Source organism: Eulemur rufifrons, chromosome 2 (assembly GCF_041146395.1).
Source record: "Eulemur rufifrons isolate Redbay chromosome 2, OSU_ERuf_1, whole genome shotgun sequence".
Taxonomy (NCBI): domain Eukaryota; kingdom Metazoa; phylum Chordata; class Mammalia; order Primates; family Lemuridae; genus Eulemur; species Eulemur rufifrons.
In genome coordinates this window covers 92,635,684-92,647,873 of record NC_090984.1, presented here as the reverse complement: position 1 = coordinate 92,647,873, position 12,190 = coordinate 92,635,684, and the positions used below count along the sequence as shown (strand labels likewise).

At 42.7% G+C, this 12,190-nt stretch overlaps 1 protein-coding gene and 1 pseudogene across 9 annotated transcripts in view; one reads left to right on the top strand and one right to left on the bottom strand.

Annotated features, from left to right (window-relative positions):
• Positions 1-12,190, top strand: part of ESR2 (estrogen receptor 2) — a 196,949-nt gene that overhangs the window by 131,500 nt on the left and 53,259 nt on the right. For 7 of the 9 annotated variants that reach the window (XM_069487509.1, XM_069487481.1, XM_069487456.1 and 4 more), the window contains 2 exons: positions 250-433; positions 2,050-2,167. The gene's annotated coding sequence lies outside the window, so the exon portion shown is untranslated. Of the gene's footprint in view, positions 1-249; positions 2,168-12,190 lie in introns of all 9 variants that reach the window. The other 2 variants (XM_069487518.1, XM_069487472.1) reach the window with 2 other exon arrangements.
• Positions 10,666-11,898, bottom strand: LOC138398474 (non-selective voltage-gated ion channel VDAC1-like; annotated as a pseudogene).

The following is a 12,190-nucleotide window of genomic DNA, read 5'->3' as shown; positions in this document are numbered from 1 at the left end:
TCTTACCATGTGGCTTCAGGTAGCTGATATAAGCTCTGTGAGCCTCAATTTCCTCATCTGAAAAGTGGGGTCAGTATTATTTACCTCACAGAGCTGGTGTGAGGATTAAATGAGATGCTAGGCAAGGGCTTAGCATGTGTGGCACGAGGTAGATACTTGAGCGATGTCTGTTTTCTACACCCTCACACCATCTTTGCCTGGGTATTGGCTCACAGTTGAAATTCCTTCATGATGGTTTCCATTCCACAGATACCTTGTTAAGGAGCAAGTACCACCACATGGAGCTGATTGTTTTAAACTACCATTTAAAATTTAACCCTTAAGGTGGGAAGGAGGAAGGACCATATGGATGCTGGAGAGACACCCGGGAGAGGAAACAGGCAAGCTGAGCTTGGCAAACATGAACATCTTGTCTGCTTCAGTGCTTGGCCAGGTGGGTGTCCCAAGCTACACCGTCTCCTGTCCAAACTAACGTCTCTGCCTCAAGGATCAGGAAACTCTGCCTCACAACATGAGAGAAACCAGGATTCAGTCTTAATGAAAACTGGACTTGGGTGGGGCCGTAAAGACTTTTAATAACCATTATTTTATAGTTTATGAAGTTGGTGCTTCTCTGTATTTGAAGCCTGTCTGCACTACCCGTGGACCTCACTCTTACAAACCCAGAGCACAGTAAAGACCCTCTAGGCTGTTTTTGGCTAAACCCCAAACAGCTGAGGCTGGCACTGTAAAAAGTTCTCTCCAAATGCCTACTTGGTTTTCCTCTATTAGAGATCTAGATCACAACCCATCAGGAACCACGTCCCTTCTGCCATGTGAATGGATGGTTTGATGATTAGGCACGAGTGTGACACGTGGTCTCACAATGGCCTGTGGGGCATATGCTGCTTACAATTTTCGCCATCAGTAGCTGCCTTAAAGTCAGTTGCTTCTCAGTGACTGTCATATGGTTCCAGTCTTCACAGGGGATGGGGGGAGGGGGTGGTGGTGGTGGTGGCTACTGCTGGGTGGGCGAGCAGGGCGGGCCGTCATGTTGGGGGAATGGGGGCGACCACCCCGTGCAGTGGGGTGGGCAGGGGCACAGATTTCTCCGTTGCTACGTCCAGCAGGTGGGTTTGAGGAAGTACCTGGAGTTTTTGACCTAACAGGAAAGGCCTTCCCAGCCAGCTCTGGAGAGCTGAGAACCCAGGCCCTCCACCTCCAGTCCGTAGCTTTGCCTCTCCAGGGCACGAGGTTACGTTTGCTGCTGGGGGTTTGGCAAACCCAAAGCCTCTGTAGTCTCACCACTAGATTCGCAGAGTCAGACTTCTGTATTTAATGACACCCACGTGGGCCAGGGCTAGGGGCCCAGACCCGCATCAGTTTGAGCATCACCTGGGACCTGATTGGAAATGCACATTCTCAGGCCTTACCTCAGACATCCTAAATCTGAGACTGGCGGGGGTAGAGGGAGCGCCATCTGCGCTTCACTCCCCTGTGGGCGGCTGTGAGGCGGCTCTGGGGTGCTGCAGCCCTCCACCCCGTGGCGCACGAGGCACGGCGCTGGGTCCTGCTGGGATCGCCACCGGACTGTCGGCTCCGTGGTCGCGTGCGCTTGTGAACTAGCCTCCAACCCCCCTCCCGCTCTTTATTATTATTATTATTATTTTAATATTATAGAGACAGGGTCTCACTCTTGCTCAGGCTGGTCTCAACTCCTGACCTCAAGTGACCCTCCTGCCTCGGCTTCCCAGAGTGCTAGGATCACAGGTGTGCGCGGACACCCCGCCCGCTCTTTAAAAGGAAGAAGAGGCTGAGCGTTGGTCGTCCGCGAGCTTTGCAGTCCCGCCAGCTGCGGGCCCTTTGACACCCGCTCCCCGCCCCGCGGCGAGGCCGGGCTGCCCCTGGAAACGCGGGGCGGGGGCGGCGTTCCGGTCCCGGCTGCGCGAGAGCCGCTGCGGGGACGGCGCGGGGCCGCTGTCTGGAGAACGCACGGCCGTGTGCTTACCTGTAAGGTAAGCCCCTTCGCTCAAGGTCTGATTTGTCTCATTTTCTGTTTGAAATCCTGAGAAACCCGTAATATGGAGGAAACATAAAAGACCAACAAACCAAAACGAAAACCCAACGGTGTTGAAACTCCGCGAAACAGAAAATTCATGCTGATTAAATGCCTTCAGTCAAGACGCTGGTAAGTTAATTAGTTTGTGCTGTGAGCTCTGGGTTGATTGTGCTAAACTAATGTGTCTTTTAAAAATTGCCATAGGTTTCCTCTATGGATTTCCCCTCGGAGGGTGAAATGACAGTGGAGTTGAGCACGACGCTGTGTGATTGAGTTTTGTGGGCTCGGGAAGATGTACGCGTCTCAGGCAGATGGCCAGGGCTGTAAAATGTATTAACTGGCGTTCCTAAGCCATATCGGAAAGCAGAGCCACTTTCCTTGGGGGACGGAGCTAGGATACAGCTGGTCTCCTTTATTTGCTGCGGGGGAGTCCAGCGGCTGCTCTTCCCCCTGGTTATCCGCGGTGCCTAATTCTTATTGGAAGTATGAAATTCAGTGAACATTCTTTTTGTGAAAAACAAAACTTCATATTTGAGTGAACTTCTATTTAGGAAAAAAGAATTCAGTTTTGCTTTTTATATAGCAGGTTTGTGCTTTGGTGTGGTAGACAGCACTTTGGAGGAAAGGTTTTATCTTAATTTGTTATATTTCTAGTATTTATCTGGGCATTCCATTAGAAACTTTCACTGTAAGTTTCAAAACTCACAGTGGCTGTTATCCTTTGTGTGGGGGAAAGATGATTGTTATTTAGAAAGTGAACATGTGAAAGGAAGGGTTTTTATTGTGCTGTAAAAAGGAAATGTACAGTGATTATGAAAGAACACGATTCACTTCTTTGACTCCTGTTTTTTTCTGAAGACAATTTATATGTTTCTACATACATTCTAGAAGAGGGAATGTTCAATAGGTGTGGTAAGGATCTGTTCAATAGGTGTCGGTGCATAAATCTTAGGATTCCATTTTACATTCAAGCATTTTTGAGATGAATTTCTGAAACATTCTTATTTCAAAAGCAGTCGGTCTCTTGTAACACTTGTCTTGCTCAAGACATGTAAGTATCTGAAATCAATTAAAAACACATTTACAACATATTTCATAGTGGTTCTGAGGGACTTGAATGAATCTAATCACTTTTACATTTCTCAAAATTTATTTGTAATACAGAAAAGGTAAAATTTAGTAGTAAATTCAACCCACAAAATTAATGAACATTTAATAGATACTGATATGTTCATTTTTAAGAATAAGACACTGCAATTTTCTATAAATGTATATCCAACATGTAATGATTCAAAATACATTGTGATAATTTTAGTTGTTGTAAATCATAGAATATATATAAATATAAGAAAATAATTATATAAAATACCGAAGGCTGAACTTGAATTATTTACTGGTAAGTTGTTAATACATCTAGAACTTTTGAGAACTGCATGCTCAAATGTTGGATTTCATAATTCAGTGTCTAGCACATTGTTTATATGTAATGGAATTTTTAAAAAATCAGGCTTACTACGGTATACTTTACAGACAGTAAAAACGTAGCCTCTTTGAGTGTACCACTCTATGAATTCTGCCACATGCATGCAGTCATATAATCAGCACCACAGTCAAGACATAGAATAATTCCATCACCCCGAAAGCCCACTTTGTACCTCTTCGTCGTCAGTCCTCTCCACTTACCTCCCACCCCTGAAAATCACTGCTCTGTTTGCTGGTTTTGCAGTTTTGCTTTTCAGCATGTTTTTAACTTAGAAATAATTGCCTCCCTTCACATTTCTGGAAAGAAAAACCTCAGTTTCCCCCTTTTTAATAGGATGAGTCAGATTATGGTATTTTTGTTTTAATCCTATATACTTTGGGATAAATTGAGGCAAAGACAAAGCTATGTGCAAATGGGAAACTAGAGCCCTGGACTAGGCGTTAAACTCATATTGGGCTAATAGATTTGGTTCTTAGCAGACTTAGATTCCATTGTGGTTTAAGCCTTTGGTTATGATAGGTATCACTAGTTATCCTGAACTAAAATACAAAACCATTAAAAATTGTTATTTATATACTAGTAATCGAGTATACTGTTCTTTTATAATCTTAGCATTTAACTATTAATAAAACTATTTTTATTATACTTGGGTGTAAGAAAGCTACCTAAAATTACATATTATTATCAAATAGTGAGGAGCAAAAGAGGGAATGAAAATGACAATTTGAAGACATTTAAAATATAGAGTGATTGTGATCGCTTAAGTTAAATGCTCACCTTCATGGGGGCTAAGATTTGTTCTCAACTTATTTGTAGATGTCAGGATTTTTTTATTCCTGTGCTCATGCTTTGAAATCTAGACTTTCCTGCAGGACATAGGTGCAAAATCTTTTGTAAAATAATATATATATATTTTACTATATGATACATTATTCAATTCAGTAAACAGGAGCCTGTTATTGGTAAGCACTGCTAATAAAGATCTTTAAGACTGATGTCTTTTTCCTTTGTGCTATGAAAAACAAGAGCCTGTATTTTCAATACACGACTTGCAGAGACATTGCAGAGAACTACAGTGGTAGTAACTAGGATATGCAAAGTGGCAAGTATATGAGGAACCAACAAACTGGATAGTTGGCATTTCTAGCTGGAACTGTTACAGATCTTGAACATTAAGGGCTTTTTAGCAGGGCATCTTTGTGTGGGTGTACTTGAGAGAGGGAAGGACAGTTAGGGTCACCTGAAAAGACAGATTACTGGACTTGTGTAGGTTTCCTCAAAGCAGGATTGCAACATTTTGTCCTACTGCTAAACCCAGGACTGGAAGGGGAGTTGAGTGTATTCAGCCTAACTCCTTGACTGGCCATGTCGTCTTGAATCTCTTCAGCCGGAATTCTCCTTAACCCTGCCCCAAATAAGTATTTGAATATAGCCCAGTTTCCTAAGAGTAGAGCATCTGTGATGTCTGTCGTTGGTATTAGAAGGAGCAGAAACTTGCCGTTGAGAGAGAAGACACAAGAAGATTGCTGGACTCTGTCCACACCCCTGCCATATTGTGTGACAACCCTGCAACTGAGGCTTTGTCCTCTTCCCCAGTTCAAGTCCTCAAAATTCTATTTCCTATCCAACTAGATAAGCTCCAATGGGCTACTAGGAGAAATCAGCTTTTTCTCATTTCGGAAGATATGTGCACATGTTCTTAAGAACTGCATGTAAATCAATTATTAATGATCACTCCTATGGTGATTTTGGAGTGTTTTTTCTTTATACCTAATTAATATAAAATTGATTGAGAACCTTAATGTTTTGCTTTGGAAAAGATATATTTAAAGCTAGTTATTGCCAAATAGCTACTTAGGCATATTAAGGATGCTTGTTGCTTAAGAAATTTTTTTTTAAACTTTTCCATGAAATTCCTTCTAGTTACTGCTTTGTGAGTATGAATTTATGACTTCTGTGGTGTATTTGAGCTGAATGCTTGGGGAAGTGTGATGGGCAGGTGGAAGAGGAATAGGGATGAGCCTAAAAAGTCTTCCAAGTCTGCAGACTTGAGAATATGGCATCAGGAGTATGTGGCATTTTGTCCACACACACACAGTACTGACAGGCTACCAGCAGCCCAGCTGTCCAGACTGGTGGTGATGGACTTCTGTTGAACAGAAATTAACAAGTAAAGTTAGGAGGCAAAAATATTCAGGGTAGCCATAAAGACATTTTAACTTCAATTGTCTAGAAATTCCGATCAACACTGTAAGTGTATTCAGTGCCATGCCGATAGACTGGCTTCATTCTTTTGGATATGTTATAATACCTTACAGAATGCTTTCACATACATCATTTCCTTATATCCTCAGAGCACTATGAAGAGGTGCAGCCCACGAGAGCTCCCCAGTCTACTGAAGACGATGTGGATGCTCAGGGAGTTTGTGGGATTTGTCTAGGATCACCTGGCTTTCGGGCAGAGCTGGGACCAGGACACTCAGTGTTCTGCTCTGTCTGCTGGGCCAGAATATACATAAAAACGGCTCGTTGATGGCTGACTTCTTATTCTTTAGATTTATAGGTGCTTTGATAATATCAATCTTCCTTGGGGACAGGATCTCACTCTGTTGCCCAGGCTGGAGGGCAGTGGCCTGATCATAGCTCACTGCAACCTCAATCTCCTGGGTTCAAGCAATCCTCCTGCCTCAGCCTTCCAAGTAACTAGAACTACAAGCACGCACCACCATGCCTGGCTAATTTTTTAATTTTTTGTAGCGATGGGGTCTCACTATGTTGCCCAGGCTAGTCTTGATCTCCTGGCCTCAGGTGATTCTTCTGCCTCAGCCTCCCAAAGTGTGGAATTACAGCCATGAGCCACTGTGCCCAGCTATCAGTCTATTCTTTTTAGAGTATCTTTCTACCATTTCTAGGGCCAGCCTTTTTCTTCTCTATAGAGTTACTGTCAATATTTGGAGTTTTAAATACTTTTTATTTTTTCAGATTAAAAGCCATAGCGTGTTAGAACACTGCATAATCCCATGTGTACAAAAAGCTTTTCAGCTGAACACAGAGGTGACCCAAGAGGGGCAAACACAGGTGTGTGTGCTGGGGAAGTGGAAGAGAGGTGTCTGGACAGAAGACAAGGGTTGTTCATCACAAAGGATATGGACCAACTATTTTAGGTTGTGGTGACCAATTAAAGAAAATTGACATGCAAAGAAATGAGTAATTCTTATAATCAAGATGTCCGGGTACATATTCTTTTGTTGGCCTGGTGAAATTCTATGCCAGGACCAACAATAAACCTCTTTAGAGACTATTTTTCCCTATTTTACCAGACACTGTAGTGACTTGAGGCCATGTTTGGGTGTTCAAGTGACATGTTGGGAAAATCCTGCCTCCAAAGTGTTGAAGAAATTTGGTCTTTTAGAAATTTTTTCCTTCAGCCAGTTTGTATCTCTGTTTTAGAGTAGGACGACTCAAATAACCAAAATAGGTTTGTTTGTTCACTTTCATAAACCTTTGGTGGAGAAGGCTCCCCTTTTGCTACGTGTTCTACTGTCTCCCAGAACTACTACAATGGTTTGAGTTCATCATCCTTTGTTGTGGCTTTGCTTAAGAAGAAAACTTTTTGCGTTGTCTACTAAGTTACTAATTATCCATGATGCCACTGATAAATAGTTGCCACATGAATCCAGATACATCTAAAAGATATCCAACCAAAAACCAACCTAGCCTTTAATGACTCCCCAGCAATCACTTCTCTAACATTAATTATCATCCTACTGGGGATGTATGGGTTGGCGATATACTGATGATATTCGAGATCTGTATTTTCTAAGCAATATTGCCATGGCACCTGATTGATTGCCTGGATGCATCCTGGCATCTGCCATTTGGTAGTGTGAGTGTCTGAGAGGTCATTTCAGCATTGCTGGGCTGAGAATGAACATTTCAGTTGTAGGTGAAAATGAGTGATGGATTGATTCTCTGTCCCTAAGAGAAATGTCATATTCATTTTATATTTTTATATTTTATTTTATTTTTTGAAGGAGGGGAGTGAGGAAAGGAGTTCAATTTCCTTTTTTTTTTTTTGAGACAGTCTCACTCTGTGACCCTGAATAGAGTGGCATCGTAACTCACTGCAACCTTACACTCCTGGGCTCAAGCGATCCTGCCTCAGCCTCCTGAGTAGCTGAGACTACAGGCATGCACCATGATGCCAAGCTAATTTTAGTAGAGACAAGTTCTCGCTCTTGCTCGGGCTGGTCTCGAACTCCTGGGCTCAAGCAATCCTTCTGCCTTGGCCTCCCAGAGTGCTAGGATTACAGGTGTGAGCCACCATGGCCAGCCATCATATTCATTTTAAATTGTATGTTCACTAGATAATGGGAAATGTTATTTCAAGTTCATGAATTTCCATGCAACTATTCATTACTTTGTGTCGGGCAAAGCTGTATGTTTTTAAGAGGACTGACGAAAGAAAAAAAAAAATAGCAGTGGTTTTCTAACAGTTTGGTGTGTTGGCTCTGCTGAATTATTTATGCTAAAATGCTAACTATATTTCTTTTGGGTGATGTAAATTTGAGACAATATGAAATCCAAGGTCAACTTGATTGACCACAATGTTCACAGAATGGTTTTGGGGTTAAACCATTTAATTGTTTCTTTTTCCTTCATTAATTGAGTATTAACTTGAAGTCCCTTGTTCTAATTCTTATTCCAAATTAACTATTTTCCTGTTTCATAATTTCCTAAATGTAATTTAATCTTCGTTTGATGAGAATGTTGTATTTATGCTTATGTAAGTTTACATTGAGCAGTACTCTGTATAACAAAGTTAGTATACTGACCACAGTGACCACATGAACCTTTGGACATACTTTTTAGCTATTAAATTGGATAGGCCATCTTGTTTTCTTATCCTTTTTGTTAAAGTTTTGTTAAAGAAATATATATAATTATTACCTCCAGATTTTATAATGCTTAAATACAATTTGTTATATATGTTACTGTAACTACTTTGCTCTCAGTTGTTACAATGTCTATTGTTTAAATTCTTTTGTGAAAGTACTTTAAATGTGTTTTGATTAATATAGATTCCCTGAGGGCCCCACCCTGAGAGTTTCTATGGTAGTAGGTCTGGGGTGGGTTATGAGAATTTGCATTTTTTTTTTTTTCTTTTTGAGATAAGGTCTCCTGTCACCCAGGCTGGAGTGCAGTGGCACAATCATAGCTCATTGCAGCCTTGAACTCCTGGCCTCCTGAGTAGCTAGGACCACAAGCACATTCTACTATGGCTGGCTCATTTTTTTTTGTTGTTGTTGAGACAGAGTCTCACTTTGTTGCCCAGGCTAGAGTGAGTGCCGTGGCATCAGCTTAGCTCACAGCAACCTCAGACTCCTCGGCTTAAGCGATCCCACTGCCTCAGCCTCCCGAGTAGCTGGGACTACAGGCATGCGCCACCATGCCCGGCTAATTTTTTCTATATAGATTTTTAGTTGTCCATATAATGTCTTTCTATTTTTCGTAGAGACGGGGTCTCGCTCAGGCTGGTCTCGAACTCCTGACCTTGAGCGATCCACCCGCCTCGGCCTCCCAGAGTGCTAGGATTACAGGCATGAGCCACCGCGCCCGGCCTTGGCTGGCTCATTTTTTAAAAATTTTCTGTAGACACAGAGTCTTGACACATTGCCCAGGCTGGTCTGGAACTCCTGGCCTCAAGTGATCCTCCTGCCTCAGTCTCCTAAATGCTGGGATTACAGGTGTGAGCCTCCATACCTGGCCAGAAATGGCTAAGATGGTAGATGTTGTTGTGTGTATTTTAATGTAATTTTTAAAGAAAACTTTGGAAACTGCTAATTTTGACAATAGTTAGCATTATATGCTTTATCCTGCATATTTGCTATTAAAAATCAGGGTTTGTATATGTAGATACAAAGATCTAAGTAATTGAAATGTAAAATTCTATACTTATGGTTTTTTTCAGTATTTTATTCAAGTTTTATTTTAAGTTGTATCGATTACAGTATTTGAAGGGGAGGATCTAATTTCACACAAAATGGAAGACTCTAAAATATACCCATTAAACTGCTAAAAAGTAAATTGAGTGGTAAGAATGCAACAAAGTCCAATTTATTTATTTATTTATTTTTTTGAGACAGAGTCTCACTTTGTTGCCCAGGCTAGAGTGAGTGCCGTGGCGTCAGCCTAGCTCACAGCAACCTCAAACTCCTGGGCTCAAGGGATCCTCCTGTCTCAGCCTCCCGAGTAGTTGGGACTACAGGCATGCACCACCATGCCCGGCTAATTTTTTCTATATATATTTTTACCTGTCCATATAATTTCTTTCTATTTTTTAGTAGAGATGGGGTCTCACTCTTGCTCAGGCTGGTCTCGAACTCCTGAGCTCAAACGATCCGCCCACCTCGGCCTCCCAGAGTGCTAGGATTACAGGCGTGAGCCACCGCGCCCGGCCCAAAGTCCAATTTAGATTCTGAGTGTTGTCACCATGTGATTATAATCACACAGATTCTTCCCAGCTTATAGCTGGAGCTGTCTCATACTCCGGTGCAAGGGCAAAAAAAACACAACACAAGGAGGAATTAAGTCCTGAATTATTCGCTTCATACATCCACCTCTCCACCCCAAAATGGCACAAAAGAAACAGCTAGCATACCCTGCAGACCTTTTGGTGTAAAAGAAATGACGATGGATTGGGGTGGGAATAGGTTATGAAGATCTGTCTAAAAACGTCCCTCTCAGGTGAGTTTGTACACACCATCAAGCAATGAGCAGCCTCCTATAGATTAGGGTTAGAAAACCAAGGTTCGATTCTCGGGAAGTCACAGTTTCATTCATTTACTCAATATGAATTTACAAAGTGCCTACATATCATCAGCTTCCACTTGTAGCCATTTCTAGATAAAAAAGAAACCTGGCATCTCTAGAGGGGCCACCAAGTTCCCCCCAAGTCTATAGCTGAAAAGACCTTTTTTGGAATCGAGTTTCTTCTGTACCTCTGAAAGGGTAACATCTTAAGGCTGAATCATCTTTAACCTGGAGGTGTAACATGATATTTAGCAATACTTGTATCCCAGACATACAACATTAAAAGATACACTCAATTCTGAAGGTAGCTATGCTGCAAAATAGTTTAAAATTAACCAGTTGTACAATATTCATTTATGCTTGAAATCAGTCCTAGACCAAGCTTGTGGCCACTGGCATTGATGTTCCTGCCATCCAGCAGAGCTGACAGCATCACTTCAATACCTACCTGGCTTTGGGGTGTGAGTGTATCCTAAACCTAGCAGGCTGGAGCTGTTCACTTTAACCAAGAAGCAGGCTTCAGGGCTGATCTGACACTTGGCTGCTGTTCCAAAGCGAGCGTTACTATCTCCCACTGTCCAGGCACGATTGACAGTGGTCTCCAACTTCTTGTTCACCTTCTGGTAATTGGAGCCACCAAACTCAGTCCCATCATTCACATTAGTGTGAAACTGGAATTCATCAGTCTTGTAGCTAACAGCAAAGTTGGTCTGAGTCACCCAGGATTTTGTGGTTTCAAAATTCATCTGGTAGCCAGCTAGCCAGACCTCAAATTTAGCGCCAGAGTGCCCCAGATGGAGGGCCCAGCAATGTCAAAGTCCACCTTGCAGCCTAAGCTGATGAGCTCTTGCTTGTACCCTCTCTTGATTGTTAGCATTTTTTCCCCCAGTGTTAGGTTAGAAGGATAAATCGGTCAGCTTCAGTCCACATACGAGCTGATCTTCCATGGTAATCTCAGTGCCTAGTGTGTTGTCAGTGCTCCGTTTCTCCATAAACATCAGGCCATATTCGTCCATCTGTACTTGGTTTTCAGACTCCTTATCACTTTGGTCTCAGTGTTGGCCAAGCCTGAGCTTGTGAATTTCAGTCCATTCTCAGATTTTTTTTTTTTTTTTTTTTTTTTTTTTTTGAGACAGAGTCTCACTCTGTTGCCCAGGCTAGAGTGAGTGCCGTGGCGTCAGCCTAGCTCACAGCAACCTCAAACTCCTGAGCTCAAGCGATCCTCCTGTCTCAGCCTCCCGAGTAGCTGGGACTACAGGCATGCGCCACCATGCCCGGCTAATTTTTTCTATATATTTTTAGCTGTCCATATAATTTCTTTCTATTTTTTTTTAGTAGAGGTGGGGTCTCGCTCTTGCTCAGGCTGGTCTCGAACTCCTGAGCTCAAACGATCCGCCCACCTTGGCCTCCCAGAGTGCTAGGATTACAGGCGTGAGCCACCGCGCCCGGCCAGATTTTGTTTTTAAATCAAGTTTTATTAAGCCAAATCCATAGCCCGTGGTGAAGACAAGCCTAGGAGATTTGCCAAGATTGGCAAACGTGGGAAGCATAGCCATTTTCTGAGAGGCGGTGGCAGAGGGGGGCTGTGGTGGAGCCTCCATATTCATGATTAATAAACATACATAAGGCCGGGTGTGGTGGCTCACACCTGTAATCCTAGCACTCTGAAAGGCTGAGGAGGGAGGATTGCTTGAGGCCAGGAGTTCAAGACCATCCTGGGCAACATAGTTGGTCGTAGAGACCCCCATCTCTACAAACAATAAAATAATTAGCTGGGCATGGTGGTATATGCCTGTAGTCCCAAACTACCTATTTGGGAGGCTGAGGCAGGAGGCTCGCTTGAGCCCAGGAATTCA